We start from the raw sequence: 16,241 nt of genomic DNA on the forward strand, positions 1-16,241 counted from the left end.
GTTTGTTACTAACGAGTGCCTACCTCCTTATTCTGATAGAGACTGATGGCCAGGAAAGATGGTGATACAATTTGAGAAAAATACTCCATGTAAACAGTAACAAAAATGAAGATGATTGATGAGAAGACAGTTTCTCATGGGAACCAGTATCACTCTGGAAAGATGCTCACATTTGTATGCTTATCTTTCTACTTTGAGACAGACTCATTAACCCTTCATTTTTTTTTCTCAAACATCACTGGTTGGAATGATTTGATATAGGGAGAAAAGTCTTTATTTGTATTAGAGGCTTAAGATTCAGCCAGAGCCATTAGTCTGCTGTTCAGATATTTTCCAAAAGCTATCAGAAAAGGAGCTCACTCCTGTGGTTGCATTTCTTACTGTGGTGTTCTTCCCTCTGCATTGTCATGTCTTCAGCTTAGGTGAGGCCTAAGGTGTCAGCCTGCTTTCCAGGCAAGTCCAGTTCTGCTTCCTTGTTGGCATGTTTTCATGTTTCCTAACTGGGAATTTCTGAGTGGCAGATGTATTTCTGGCTTTTTGGAGCCCATTTGTCCTCTAAGTCTTTTGGTTAAATGCTTGCCCCATGCAGTTCTTTAAGGTTTCTAGTCTTTTGCTTGGGCCTTCTGCTGTTAGTTTCGCTTTTCCTCTGTGTGCTGTTTGGTGTCTTTTTTTTTCAACTGCAAAGCTTTGAGACAAATTTATCTTAGTAGGATGCCCAGAGCTTTGGCTTGTCTAGAAGAAAGAAGATTATTCGCTGGCTTCTTGCAATGCCCATGTAGTCAAAAACCACCAAATCAAAACAAAAACCCCACACATCTGTGTGATGTAAATACATTCAATACCAAAGAGATACATGGAAATTTTTACAGGGCTGTCAGAATCCATTTGTAAATGTTGCAGAGCCTGGTCACTCTAGTCAGAAATGAGTAATAATTTCAATGAATAATCTTATTTCTGTTGGTGCATTGAGACCTTCAAGTAATAGGAATGAGCCTACAAGAACATGTAATAGCACAAAATGCAAGATACTGCATGCATGGATTAATAAGTATTTGTAGTATAAATCCAGGAACCTTCCAGCAGAGTAATGGGAAAATACCTGGGTTTATTAGTCAACAATGAAAGGAAGCTGCCAATTTAATGCAGTTGTGAAAACACAAATGCGACTGTGGTGTGCACACAGTCAAGCTTCTGTGAGAGTGACTAGTGAGACATTACTGTGTCCATTTCTGATAAATCATGTCCAGGAAAGAGGAACTTGTACAGAAATACACCCAGGAGGGTTACTGGAAAAGAACAAAGCTTATCTACAAGAGTACACTAGGAATATTTGTCTGATTAACCTAGGAAAATCAAATGCGGAGGAGGGTTATGAGTAACCAATAAGCTAGGGTAGAGTCAAGCTCAAGTGAGTAGGCATTTAAGCTAATGAACAATATTGATAGAAGAGCATGGATCTAAACTGATTATAATCTAGATAGAATACTAAGAGCTATCTCAGAGGACTGAGGGTTTCACCTTCTGTTAAGAACAGTGAAAGATGAACATGTCTAACAGGCTTTGAAATGTGTTGTGCATCAGAACAGGAAGATGATGTACAATCACACAAAATAGGTTTAAGTGATCTGTGTTAAAGGGAGAAGATGTGGGCCTCCCTTTTTACTCATCCTGAGACTGGAACAATCTCCTGATGTTCACTACATCTCAGAAGGAAGCTGTCGACTGCTAGTTTGTGATGAGGATGATGATTAGATTGAGAAGGCAATGGTTTAGAAAGAGGTAACAGGAATACTCCCACTGGAGAGATTTACACCAGTCTCATAGATTGCTGGGTTTAATGGGCAGCAAAGTGTTTTTTCACTGAATGATAGTGGGGTGACTTGTGCAGGGACTAAAGAAACATGTACAAAACCAGAATATAGATGGACAGTATATATAGCATGGAGGATGGAAAAGAAAAGGCAGGATGGCCAACTGGAGGAGGTGCTGGATGCCTTGAATGGATGGCTGTTCCCAAGGATCTCAGCCACTTCACTTGTGAGGCTGAACACCTTATTATTGCTCTGTTTTTCACCCTTGGTTGATTTTTGATTCATCTGGGGAAAGCAACAACATTGAAAATTCAGCTGATAGATGCTGGAGCCTCAGCCCTAAAACCAAATACAGTATCAGTTATGTGACGTTATTTATAGTGAGGTGGAGAACATGGGGCCATTGAGATGCTACCAGTCTTTCTTTTATGCACATTGCTTATACCTCTCCTATTCTCTACCAAAAAGGGGGGAGGGAGGGGAGGTAAATTTCAGTGGAAGAGAAACTTCCTGTCACAATAGATTGAACTGGGCAAGGCTTGCCAGGCAAAGCTCTCAGCCCACAGCGTGCTTTCCCAGCATGACTTCCTTTGCAGCTTCTCACAGGATTCTCAGGAGTCATGTAGTCCTTCTGTGCTGTCCAGCTGGGTTTTTGCTGGCTTCCTAGGGTTTAGAAACTTCAGTTTTATTGCTCACTCCCTAAGTATTTTTATGTCTTATTTCAAACTATAGCAGCCTGCAGCTAACCACACTGTCTTATGATAGGCTGGAGTTTCTCAATAAATACTGAATTTTTATCTTATGCAGAAACCAACATACTGTTTCATAAGGTTTTTTGCTACCTATTGTAGCCTGTGACTACATGTTAGGGTATCTGTATGAAAGAGGAACAAGGTCTCTAATATCTATTTCCATTCCAAAGCCAGGGTTTGCTGATTCTTCAGTAGTAACAGTACCAGTGGCAAGATGTAAACCAGAGCAATATAAAAAATGGGGAAATCTGTAGCCACCTCCCTCTGAGAGCTGATGATGGTTTCCTGACAGCGAAGCACAAGAGAACATGTGATAATAGAGCCTGCCTACAAATGATTCTTGTGTATTTTCCCTGGTCAAGAGCTCTTTTAAGTGCATGTTAGTAAATAACAGTGATTTCCTGTCCTTGCTTACTGTCATATTTTTACATTCAGGCTGTCAATGCAGTTCTGTCATCACATGGATTGCTCCTAACCATGTGTCATTACAGTATTTTAGGAAGTGTAGCCAGTGTTAAGATTGAGATTGTTTAGTCTTTAATATTTCTTGCTAAATTAATTGTCTTATTAGAACTGTCTATAAAGTTATCAAATTCAGGATGCAACTAACTGGAGTGGAAGATGACTGACTTTTCTTACCCTATCCTTACCATTTTCAGGTGATCACACTGTTGATTTCCCTTTCATCCCAGCAGTAAGTGTCCCCTTTTTTTACTGACTACAAAATTGTAGGTGTTTGACATCTTTGTTCCTGAAAACAGCAGTTTTCTAGAGGAGAGAAGGAACCACCTGAGACCACCTGTGTGTGCTTGTAAAGGGAAAGGAGGTTGGACCTCCTCTGTCCTGTTTGTCAGCGGTCGGGTAGCACCTCTCATCACCCAAGAGCCCGACCAGTGACAGCAAGCGCCGTGTCCAGCCTGGCAGAGAGCATAGAGTGGGATTTAACTTCCTGCACTGGAAGAATATGTTACAGGAGCTAAGTTTTGTTAACTTCACTGCTTGCAGGCCAGTTTGTGTTGTTTGGGGTTTTTTGTTTTGTTCTTAAGGAAATCTGAACACTTGGTTTTGAAGGTATAGTAGGTATGCTTTTGTTTTGTAGTGGTGAAGCCTAGTGTGAGCTCTGAGTGAGATGGCTTTTGTGTCTGTATTATGCCTTACTGAAGTCAGGGGAGCTGTGTGCAAAGATGGGATAGCAGTTCTTCATGGACCTCATTGTAAGATCAGAGTCAAAATTTGCAGTGATGAACTGCAGTCATCAGTGTCTGCACTGGTTGGGGTTAACAGTTCTCTAAGTGCAGGGAGTTGCCCTGTGTGCCATCCCAGGCTTAGCACCCTAAGCTGGTAAACAAGGGTGCACAGGGAGTGAAGCTCAGCTGATCCACCAAGTGTAGTAAGTGTGATGGTGATCAGCATTCCCGTGCTTTAGTTCTGGTACCTGATTTTGGGAAGACAATTCACAAAGCTGAGGTAAGCACTAGGAAATTCTTGGCAAAATTGAGACTTCAGCACTTGGATTCCCAGCAGTCAGGCATGCTGAACAGGGAGATCTTAAACCAGCTGATGGGAAATGTTGTGTGGGCAGCGCTTTTCTCCTCAGTTTAAATTGCTTATAGCCTTAATTTAAGTGTATTTAGAGTCAGGGAGCCAAAATCTGAAATGGTCTCTTGCACTTTCTGCAATTCTGTAGGGGTGTAAGCAGACCCTGCCTGCTTGCTGCATTAGCTCCCCCACCCTGCCCAGACCCACACCACCTTTCTCCCTCTTACACCCATGCTGGTGCTGCCTGCCCCTGCACTGGGCCAGTTCAGCTTGCTAAATTTGTAGAAAGCGAATCCAGACTAGAGATGCAAATTGTTTTATAATTGCTAGCTGCCAGGGACTCAGCCATGAAAGAGGAACAGGGTTAACACAGTCCTCAGCTTGAAACAGTTTAAACCCCCACCTATTGCTTCCCAAGAGACTGTTTTGTGTGGTGAAGGAAAACAAACTAGATTACATTCCAGCAAAACGAGATTCAATTAATGCATTTTGCCTTACAACTAGAGAGAACAACTAGTGTGAACACAATTACTGTGGCTCCACCAATAGATACTCATTAAGTTGCTGTACCTGCCACTTTCAATTGTGTGCTCCAGTCCCCAGGGTTTGAGGTTGGGGTTTTTTTTGTTTTTTTACAGTTTGAAAGAGATGGAGACAATAGTAGTAGGCATACCAAAGTCTTCTCTCAGTCATAATTTAATTTTCTAACCCGAAAGGAGCATTAAGGCTCCAGTCCCATGGGTTTATTTCAGAGGATGGCCAGTTTGGTAGCTCTGCAAATCAGGACAGTGTTCTGTTGTTGCCATCTCATTAATGTTCTCTCCTGACATTGCAGATTAACCGTTCAAAGGAAGGGGATGATTCGTCGAGGGAAGGGCTGATGTTTTTTAACTACTTTATGCAGTCAGATAGCCATCCCTGTCACGTAATAAGGTCGTTGTGTTTAATTGAAGATGGTCGTTGAATTTAAAAAGAATAATTGCTCCTGGCCCCTCTTTTTATTAAGAGTGAAAATTTGATCAAACCATTCCCCAAAGCATCAAGAAATCTAAGTGAAAATGCTACAGTTTAGCATGTGACCTGATTTTTACTATTTTTAGTGGAGTCGTGGTGGACTTCTGCTGATGTATTAGGGCATTTCACAACAAAGTTTTCTTTGCTTCCCATAAAAGCAAACAGGAAACCTTGGTGGTGTTAATAATTTCACTGAAAAGCTTCCACTGCATATCTAAGTTTTGTAAGAAATACTCATCTGCCAGTAAAGTTAAGTTAAATAGCTATCGTTCAGATGTAGGTTCAAAACAGGGGAAGTCAGTTTCAGGATACAAAAAACCACAGTAAAATAAACTAAAACCAGCTAACTTATTATTCCATTTGACTCTTTCTTTCTCCTTGTGATGTTCAAAAATAAATCCATTCAATCGCAAGACGTAAGAGAAAGTGAAGATAATGATAGTCTGTTTTTATTAAGGTACAAAAGTCTTGCAATGTCTGTTAGAAGTCACATAGCCATTTTTTTTTTCCTGACTCAAACTTAAAATAAGTTTAACTCCACCTTTTTAACAATCAGAATATAAGCATCAGGGTCGTGTGTTTCACAAGCATTAGATTTTGTAGGTGTCAATAAAATTTAATATTACTGTTACAATAATATTTTCTTTTTACATATATACTTTGGGCAAAATATTCATAGCAATTAAATCATAAGATGCCTTAATTGCTGTGAGTTACACTGTAAATTAAAATAAGATTTCTAATACACTTTTCACATGTTTATTTCTTATATATGCATTTTCTTAAAAGGGGCAGCATTTAATCTTCATCTCATGTATGATCAATTCATAACTTAGATCAGTTCAATTCGGTATGTGTCGTAAAACTGAGTTGGTCATTATGGTGTATGTCCGAGTAGATGCATTTGCTTTGGATGTTTGAATTTACATCATCTGTGCTAGGCAGTGAAGCTGGTTGCTCCGTGGAGTATCCAAAGCAAACCGCATAAGACCCCTGAAAGGTCCCTGAAGAGAGGCAGGTTTTCAGAGAAGACCACAGAGAGGTAGGTTTTAATGGAGCTGACCACTGCTAGGGGGATGCGAGATCCCCCGAAAAAGATTCAGCGGCCAGTTTGTCAGCAAATGCTGAGCCCGTCTCCATACACAAATAGATGGACACGTGTGCCCAGCTCAAGCATGGGCCCACGATCCCTGCCTCAGTGAATGTGCGGATGTAGATAGGAGGTAGTTTGGGGATATGGGTGTGGGGAGGCAGGTCTCGCCTGTAGAGTAACTTGTCTCTTTCTACCTGAAGGTCTTCTTCTGGAGTTCCTACTTCTGGGAGCTTGTTGAGCCCAACCTCTAATTAGTGGAGCAGGAAGTTTTAGCTAAATGCTTCAGAATTGTGAGTTTTATATCTGATCTTTATCAACATAGGAATTGCTAACCGCTGACCTTCAAAGATAAACATTAAAGGCCTGAAAATCATGAGCGTCCTCATTGGATCTGCCTTTTAGTCTTTAGATATTGTTGCTTCTTTTCGCTGCTTCCTTATACATTAAATGTTTGGGTATTTTTAACAGAAGCCCAGAGTCTCATGTTCTTGATTCCAGTAGCTGGTGCTTTAAGAAGACCCAATATCATAAATCTGTGATAAAATTGGAAGTTTTGGCAACAGTGACTATGGATGGGCTAAAAATAGCTCAGTAATCATTCCGAGTCTGGAGAAAAGATTCATGCAAGGGAAAACCAAAAAGGAACTGAGTTTGTGCGGTGTATGAAGCTCTCCTACTCTTTAGTTTTCCGTGCTGTACATGAATGCAACCCTGTGACTACTGCTTTCGAGCAAACTTTGAGCTGTGTTACAGAGAGAGGCCTGTCCTACAAGCGTAAAATATGCATATGCTACTTGAAAGAACCACAGCTCATTTGCTTGAGGAAAATAATACAAACAATTAGCTTCAGTCTCTCTTTGCATTTCCTCTTGGGACTTCAGTGAGGGCTGATACAATTGCAGGTGGATTCTTGCAAAATAATTTGGGAACAACTCGGAACACATCAAGCAAATACATAAAATTAGATTTTCCAGAATTATGCAGGAGCTTTCATATAGATCTGGTCCCACTGCAGAGAGTTGAACTTTATCAGGATAGCTTTTCAGGGGCAGGTTCCAACAAGACTTCCTCATGGGTTTGGAATGAACGTAGTGGGCATATTAGATGACTGATAAATCTGCCAGAACTGCTCCGTGACAGTCTTCTCAAGGTAGTCAGTGTCTGCTAGTTTCTCTCTTCTTTCTGGTTCTTTTGTCATCTTCAAAGTCAATGTTTTTATCACACTTTGATCTCTTTTCCAGTTACTCAGCAATGGGGGAAAAAATACATAACATTTTGTATTTTGTACTGCATCCAGCTCTGGGGGCCCCAGTACAGGAGAGACATGGAGCTGTTGGAGCGAGTCCAGAGGAGGGCCACGAAGCTGATCAGAGGGCTGGAGCACCTCTCCTATGAGGACAGGCTGAGAGAGTTGGGATTGTTCAGCCTGGAGAAGAGAAGGCTCTGGGGAGATTTTATAGCAGCCTTCCAGTACCTGAAGGGGCCTACAGGAAAGCTGGAGAGGGACTGTTTATCAGGGAGTGTAGTGACAGGACAAGGGGGAATGGCCTTAAGCTGAAGGTTTAGATTAGATATTGGGAAGAAATTCTTCTCTATGAGAGTGGTGAGGCACTGGAACAGGTTGCCCAGAGAAGCTGTGGATGCCCCCTCCCTGGAAGTGTTCAAGGCCAGGTTGGATGGGGCTTTGGGCAATGTGGTCTAGTGGAGGGTGTCCCCACCCATGGCAGGGGGGCTGGAACTAGATGATCTTTAAGGTCCCTTCCAATCCAAACCATTCTATGATTCTATGATTTACTTAAGGAAAGAGTTTGATGCAGCAGCGCAGCAAGGGGGTTATCTCTTGGTAGGTTTTTTTTCATGGTGTCATAATTCTTGGTTCTACACTTGCTGCAAACTTCTGTTCCTTATGTGGCTTCTTCTTGGCTTCCTTCTCTTTTTAATGTAGTGTCCTCGCAATTCCTCTTCCCCAGGGCCATGCTTTCATGCTATGTTAGTTCCAACAGGGAAACTAGATGACCAAATTCCTACTCTCCCCACCTAGCTACACACCATATCATCCCCCAGTCATCTGTCATCTGGTTAGCACAGAGCCTTTGGGCTCCAACACACCATTGCTCCTCCTTTTTCAGTCATTGCCTGCAGGGCTATTGCTGCAGTTTGAGGAGGTGTGGGAAGAAAATCAGCCCTATTCTGTTTTTTAATTGTGATTGCATTTATGTGATTGGTATTTTCTACCTCTTGGTACAAAATATCCACTAACGCTTTGATTAGAAGTTCAGCATTTGCAAATCCTTTGGCTGTATCGCATCCTGATATCCCAGCCCTATATATTCCTATTCACTGATTGGTATAGCTCTCAGATTCTGAAATCACCCATGAAGGGGGTTACTTCCACCCCTACAGAGGGACAGCACTGAAGCATCTTACTCAGAAATGTCAAGATCACTGCCATGAGCAGCTACAACTTGAAACATACCGGAATTTCTTTAGAGCCACCGAAAAAATAGGCTGATGAGTGGATTTCAAGAGATCACATAGGTCACGCTCTGCTGTGAGGCAGTTTGAATGCATCAGGGTCAGTCCTAATGGACTTCTGCACAGGCGCTTCCTAAAGACCTCATGTGATGGAGGTGCCATGACAGCCCTAAGCAACCTGTTCCTGTGTGTTGCTCTCTGCACTGTGTTAGTTTGAGGCTCAACTGAAATCTCCCTTTGTGTAGTTTAACCCTGATATACCTTGTCCAGTTCACTCAGGTCGTGAAACTGCATGTCCCCTTTTCAGCAGACTTTTAGGAACTTTAATAAAATCAGATTTTCTCCTTGGTCTTCTCCAGGATAAAAGTGCCATGGGCAACACTGTCTAGACCTCTGATCAAATTTGCATCTTATCTGGAGTTTTTCTGACTAGAGCATCCTTTTCCTGAAGGAGAGCATCCCAGGCTGGACACAGTACCTCAGCTGAGACCTTCCTGGAGCTGAGTAGGTTGGACTTACCCTCTTGGCAGGGTAGGCCTCTGTTTGTACCTATCGGTGTAACCTGGAACTTCTTTTTACAACAAAACCATGGTGGAGTTAATTCGTGTGAAGCTTGTGATCTGTAATTAGCTGTTCCCACCCAGCTCCTTTATGAAGAATTTTAGCTCAGCTAGTTGCATCTCATCCTGATTGTTCTAAGTGCAGTACCGTTCACTTGTCTTCACTGAATTACATCATAATTTTCATACTATTTTTCCCAATTTGTCAAGAAAATTTTCAATTCTAATTTTGTCCTCTAGTGTACTTGCAGGTCCTTCTCAGCTTTGTATCTGACGTGGTTTAGCCCCAGCCGGTAGCTGGGTGCCACGCACCGCTCACTCACCACTCCTGGGCTCAAGCGATCCGGCGGGCTCGGCCTCCCGAGTAGCTGGGACTACAGGCGTGCGCCACCACGCCCGGCAACTCAAAGAGGATATATCTTACTCCCCACCTGTACAGACCCGTATTGCAGCTGTTAGGAGTAAGCGTTTTTCTGCTCCAGAGAGGGGATATAGAGCATACACACCACGAGATATCCTGTGGTTTTATCTGCGTGACCACGGAGAAGACATGAGGAAATGGGATGGGAAGCCTACCTCAACCCTGCGGGCACGAGTACATGAGCTACAAGGCAAGACAGCTGTAAAAAGGGACTCCTCCAGAAAAAATGCCGCTCCAGTTTCCACCCGGCAGCCCCCCAGACCAAGTGAAAGGCCCGATCGTACTTATGATCCTCTTGAAGGGACTTCTAAGTCCTTTTTGCAAGAGGTGAATAGTGACTATGATGAGCAGGATTAGAGGGGCCCTGCCTCCAGCCAGGTGGAGGAAAGGGACAGTCGGGTTTATTGGACTGTGTGGATCCGATGGCCTGGCACATCAGACCCACAAGAGTACAAAGCCCTAGTGGACACTGGTGCACAGTGTACCTTACTGCCATCAAACTATGAAGGGGTGGAACCGATATCTATTTCTGGTGTGACGGGGGGATCCCAACAGTTGACTCTGTTGGAGGCTGAAGTAAGTCTAACTGGGAATGAGTGGCAAAAGCACCCCATTGTGACTGGGCCAGAGGCTCCGTGCATCCTGGGCATAGATTACCTCCGGAAAGGGTATTTCAAAGATCCAAAAGGCTACCGGTGGGCTTTTGGAATAGCTGCTTTGGAAGCGGAGGAAATTGAACCATTGTCTAGTTTGCCCGGTCTCTCGGAGGAACCTTCTGTTGTAGGGTTGCTGAGGGTTGAAGAGCAACAGGTGCTGATTGCTACCACAACTGTGCACCGGCGGCAATACCGCACCAACAGAGACTCCCTGGTTCCCATCCACGAGCTAATTCGTCAACTGGAGGGTCAGGGAGTGATCAGCAGAACCCGCTCACCCTTTAACAGTCCCGTATGGCCAGTGCGGAAGTCCAATGGAGAGTGGAGGCTGACGGTAGACTATCGTGGCCTGAATGAAGTCACACCGCCGATGAGTGCTGCCGTGCCAGACATGCTGGAGCTTCAATATGAACTGGAGTCGAAGGCAGCCAAATGGTATGCCGCAATTGATATAGCTAATGCATTTTTCTCGATCCCTTTGGCAGCAGAGTGCAGGCCACAGTTTGCCTTCACTTGGAGGGGCGTCCAGTACACCTGGAATCGACTGCCCCAGGGGTGGAAACACAGCCCCACCATTTGCCATGGACTGATCCAGACTGCACTGGAAAAGGGTGAAGCCCCGGAGCACCTGCAATACATTGATGACATCATTGTATGGGGCAACTCAGCAGAGGAAGTTTCTGAGAAAGGGAAGAAAATAATCCAAATCCTGCTGCAGGCTGGCTTTGCCATAAAACGAAGTAAGGTGAAGGGGCCTGCGCAGGAAATCCAGTTTTTAGGAATAAGGTGGCATGATGGGCGGCATCAGATCCCAATGGATATTATCAACAAAATAGCAGCCATGTCTCCACCAACCAACAAAAAGGAGACACAGGCCTTCTTAGGTGTTGTGGGTTTCTGGAGAATGCACATTCCGAATTACAGTCTAATAGTAAGCCCTCTCTACCACGTAACCCGGAAGAAGAATGATTTTAAATGGGGCCCTGAGCAACGACAAGCTTTTGAACAAATTAAACAGGAAATAGTTCATGCCGTAGCTCTTGGGCCAGTCCGGGCAGGACCAGATGTAAAAAATGTGTTGTACACCGCAGCCGGGGAGAATGGCCCTACCTGGAGTCTCTGGCAGAAAGCACCAGGGGAGACTCGAGGTCGACCCCTGGGGTTTTGGAGTCGGGGATACAGAGGATCTGAGGCCCGCTACACTCCAACGGAAGAGGAGATATTGGCAGCCTATGAAGGGGTTCGAGCTGCTTCAGAGGTGATTGGCACTGAAGCACAGCTCCTCTTGGCACCCCGACTGCCAGTGCTGGGCTGGATGTTCAAGGAGAGGGCTCCTTCTACACATCATGCAACCGATGCTACGTGGAGTAAGTGGGTTGCACTGATTACACAGCGGGCTCGAATAGGAAGCCCCAGTCGTCCAGGAATTCTGGAAGTGATCACAGACTGGCCAGAAGGGAAAGATTTTGGAATGTCGCCAGAGGAGGAGGTGACATGTGCTGAAGAAGCCCCACCGTATAATAAACTAACAGAAGATGAGAAACCATATGCCTTCTTCACTGATGGGTCCTGCCGCATCGTGGGAAAGCATCGAAGGTGGAAGGCCGCTGTATGGAGTCCTACACGGCGAGTTGCAGAAGCTGCTGAAGGACAAGGTGAATCGAGCCAGTTTGCAGAGGTGAAAGCCATCCAGCTGGCTTTAGATATTGCTGAAAGAGAGAAGTGGCCAACACTGTACCTCTATACTGACTCATGGATGGTGGCCAATGCCCTGTGGGGGTGGTTACAGCAGTGGAAGCGAAACAACTGGCAATGCAGAGTCAAACCCATCTGGGCTGCCCCATTGTGGCAAGATATTGCTGCCCGGCTAGAGAAGCTAGTTGTAAAGGTACGTCATGTAGATGCCCACGTACCCAAGAGTCGGGCAACAGAGGAACATCAGAACAACCAGCAGGTGGATCAGGCTGCCAAGATTGAAGTGGCTCAGGTGGATTTGGACTGGCAGCGTAAGGGTGAATTGTTCATAGCTCGGTGGGCCCATGACACCTCAGGCCATCAAGGAAGAGATGTGACCTATAGATGGGCCCGTGATCGAGGGGTGGACTTGAGCATGGACGCCATCTCACAGGTCATCCATCAATGTGAAACATGCGCCGCCATCAAGCAAGCCAAGCGGGTAAAGCCTCTGTGGTATGGAGGCCGATGGTTGAAATATAAATATGGGGAAGCATGGCAAATTGACTACATCACACTCCCACAAACCCGCCAAGGCAAGCGTTATGTTCTTACAATGGTGGAAGCAACCACTGGATGGCTGGAAACATATCCTGTGCCCCATGCCACTGCCCGGAACACCATCCTGGGTCTTGAAAAGCAAGTCCTGTGGCGACATGGCACCCCAGAGAGAATTGAGTCAGACAATGGGACTCATTTTCGGAACAACCTCATAGACACCTGGGCCAAAGAGCATGGTATTGAGTGGGTGTATCACATCCCCTACCATGCACCAGCCTCTGGGAAAATTGAAAGGTACAATGGACTGCTAAAAACTACCCTGAGAGCAATGGGTGGTGGGACCCTCAGACACTGGGACACACATTTAGCAAAGGCCACCTGGTTAGTTAACACTAGGGGATCTGCCAATCGAGCTGGCCCTGCCCAATCAAAATTTCCACGCCCAGTAGAAGGGGATAAAGTTCCTGTAGTGCGCATGAAAAATATGTTGGGTAAAACAGTTTGGGTTATCTCCGCTTCAGGCAAAGGCAAGCCCATCTGTGGGATTGCTTTTGCTCAGGGACCAGGGTGCACTTGGTGGGTGATGAGAAAAGATGGGGAAGTCTGGTGTGTACCCCAAGGGGATTTGATTTTAGGTGAAAATAGCCAATAAATCAAATTGTATGATATTAATAGCTATATACTGTATCAATGGTATGACCATAAGAATCACCCAAAACTAATGAAGGATGGACTTTGAAACTGAACAAAGTGCCATGATGATGGAACTAGAACTGACTTCAACTGGTGCCCAGGAACTTCATTAAAAGTCACATCTTTGACATCCAGACTGTGATCATGGACCAGACCAGATACACCGGCCGTGAAAACTCTGGATGTAGCGTGCAACAATCCACGCACCATTGCTCCTGCTCTGAGAGACTGTAATGGCAGATGGAACCCAAAAGCCATGGACTAAATGAACTTGACAGGCATTTTAGAGCGATAGCCCGTAGAGTTAAGGGAATGAGATCTGTGAAATAATCTGGGCATGACGTAGATGGTATGGAATAAGGGGTGGATAAGGTGCGTTGGCCAGGAAAGACTGTGGTGGGTTGAGCCTGGCTGGGGGCCAGGTGCCCACCAGAGCCGCTCTCTCACTCCCCTCATTCACTAAACAGGGGAGAAAAGGCATAACGAAATGCTTTTAGGTCGAGATAAGGACAGGGAGAGATCACTCACTAATTATCGTCACGAGCAAAACAGACCGAACTTAGAAAGGGAATTCATCTAATTTATTACTAAGCAAAACAGAGTAGAGGAATGAGAAAATAAAATCAACTCTTAAAACACTTCCCCCCACCCCTCCCATCTTCCCGGGCTCAACTTCACTCCCGGCTTCAACCTTTCCCCCCTCAGCGGCACAGGGGGACGGGGAATGGGGGTTACGGTCAGTTCATCTCACGGTGTTTCTGCCGCTTCTTCATCCTCAGGGGGAGGACTCCTCTCATCGTTCCCCTGCTCCAGCATGGAGTCCCTCTCACGGGGTGCAGACCTTCAGGAGCAAACTGCTCCAGCGTGGGGTCCCCCACGGGGTCACAAGTCCTGCCAGCAAACCTGCCCTGGCGTGGGCTCCCCTCTGCACAGGTCCACCGGTCTGGCCTGGAACTTGCTCCAGCGTGGGCTTCCCACAGGCCACAGCCTCCTTCAGGTGCCTCCACCTGCTCCAGCGTGGGGTCTTCCACGGGCTGCAGGTGGAATCTCTACACCCCCTCATCCTTCCTCCATGGGCTGCAGGGGGACAGCCTGCTTCACCATGGCCTTCACCACGGGCTGCAGGGGGATCTCTGCTCCGGCGCCTGGAGCTCCTCCTCCCCCTCCTTCTGCACTGACCTTGGTGTCTGCAGAGTTTCTTACATCTTCTCACTCCTCTCTCCGGCTGCAAAAGCTCTCTAAGTGTTTTTCTTCTTCTTAAATATGTTATCACCGAGGCGCTGATTGGCTTGGCCTTGGCCAGCGGCAGGTCTGTCTTAGAGCCGGCTGGCATTGGCTCTATCAGACACAGGGGGAGCTTCTAGCAGCTTCTCACAGAAGCCACCCCTGTAGCCCCCCCGCTACCAAAACCCTGCCACGCAAACCCAACACAGTATCCTCCTCAGACCTAATAAGCATCCTCTGTTCCAACAGATGTAGTACACCAATAAGTGACTGGTTGATGGATTGTTCCCTAATCCAATAAGTGTTTATCTTTACTGTTACTACATAAGAAACTAGATTTTAGCGTGTTCAGCAGCAACATATCCTTGGGTACAACTTAGGGGTATCTGCTCTGTGACCACAAAAGTGACTGCAATGCAGAGTACAGAGACCTGAGCCAGCTAGCATAGCTAGCACATAAAAACTCACTAAACTTGAAATAGTAATTAGTAGCATAATTTGCACTGCTCCATCTAATTCTCTAGGTAGTGGTTTGTTTGATTTTTTTTCCTGAGAAACTCATATCTGCAAAAACTAGCTGTCTGTTCAGATATGGCTGCACCATTGATCATGGCCCCACTGAAAAAAATTAGCATTTAGGTAAAAATTGTGATGGCTCAGCTTTTTCATGGAGTGGGACATAAGTCACTTCAACAGCTACATCCCATCTAGGCAGCTGTTAGTGAAATCTAATTGTTTAATAAAAAAGCCTAATTAATAATACATGTTGCCATATAACACTCTTACAGTTACTTTTGCTTCCTAAAATTTGCATCACTGTGTCATCAAATGTACCCTTGCATCAAAGCTACTGATAGCTTACAAATCAAATTCTTGATTTGCATCCACTCAAAGGAAAGAAGATCCCGAGAAAGTCCAGAATTGCATTTACCACTGTCTTTGGATAAAGATGCAAGACTCCGGTGTAAATACACCGGACCTTAAAGATCCTCTAGTTCCAACCCCCCTGCCATGGGCAGGGACACCCTCCACTAGACCAGGTTGCTCAAAGGGAGGTATCCAGGGAGGAATCATGGAAAGTGGTGGTCCAAGGAGACACCTTCACACATGTAGCGTGCAGCAAATGAGATCTGGTTGTCAGATGAGAGCTGGCAGTAAATTGATGCAAGTTTGAGCTGGGAGAGCAGAGGGTAAGGGCTATTTCTTTCTATGCAGCCCTGGTGTGGAGGGGTCTCCTGCAGTACCACCCCGTGGCTCTTGGCATTCAGTGCCTAAGTCGCCTGTGAAGGTGGTTCAGGAGCCCCTAAGTCATTCAGGTGTTTCAAAAACATAATCCTATGTATCTTTTCGGCTACGCTCTCTAATGGGATGCAGCAGGGAATTTGTGTCCCTGAAGCAATTTAAAAGTTGTTTGGAACATACCCCAGAAAATAACCATTTAGGTCTCCAAAATAATTCTTTACAAGAAGAAGTAGCTGGAGTTTAACATGGGAGGAAGAGAAACCAAGCCAGCAGTAGCTCCAAATCAGCCATGAACAAACATGCTACATGCCAGATGGTGATAGATCCAGAGCAGCACCATGCCTGTATGTCTCCACTGTGGTGTAGGTATCGCTGCAGTTCATATTAGGGCTAACTGCACGTGTGGGGACCGTGGTGATGCAGCCTGTTTTAGAGAAAATATATTTCTATCAGATAACCTTATATTTTTCTTTATGCAGAAGGAGATATGAACAGCAAAAGTTACTGGTTGCTGTGGCCCTGAAAT

Source organism: Grus americana, chromosome 1, assembly GCF_028858705.1.
Source record: "Grus americana isolate bGruAme1 chromosome 1, bGruAme1.mat, whole genome shotgun sequence".
NCBI lineage: Eukaryota > Metazoa > Chordata > Aves > Gruiformes > Gruidae > Grus > Grus americana.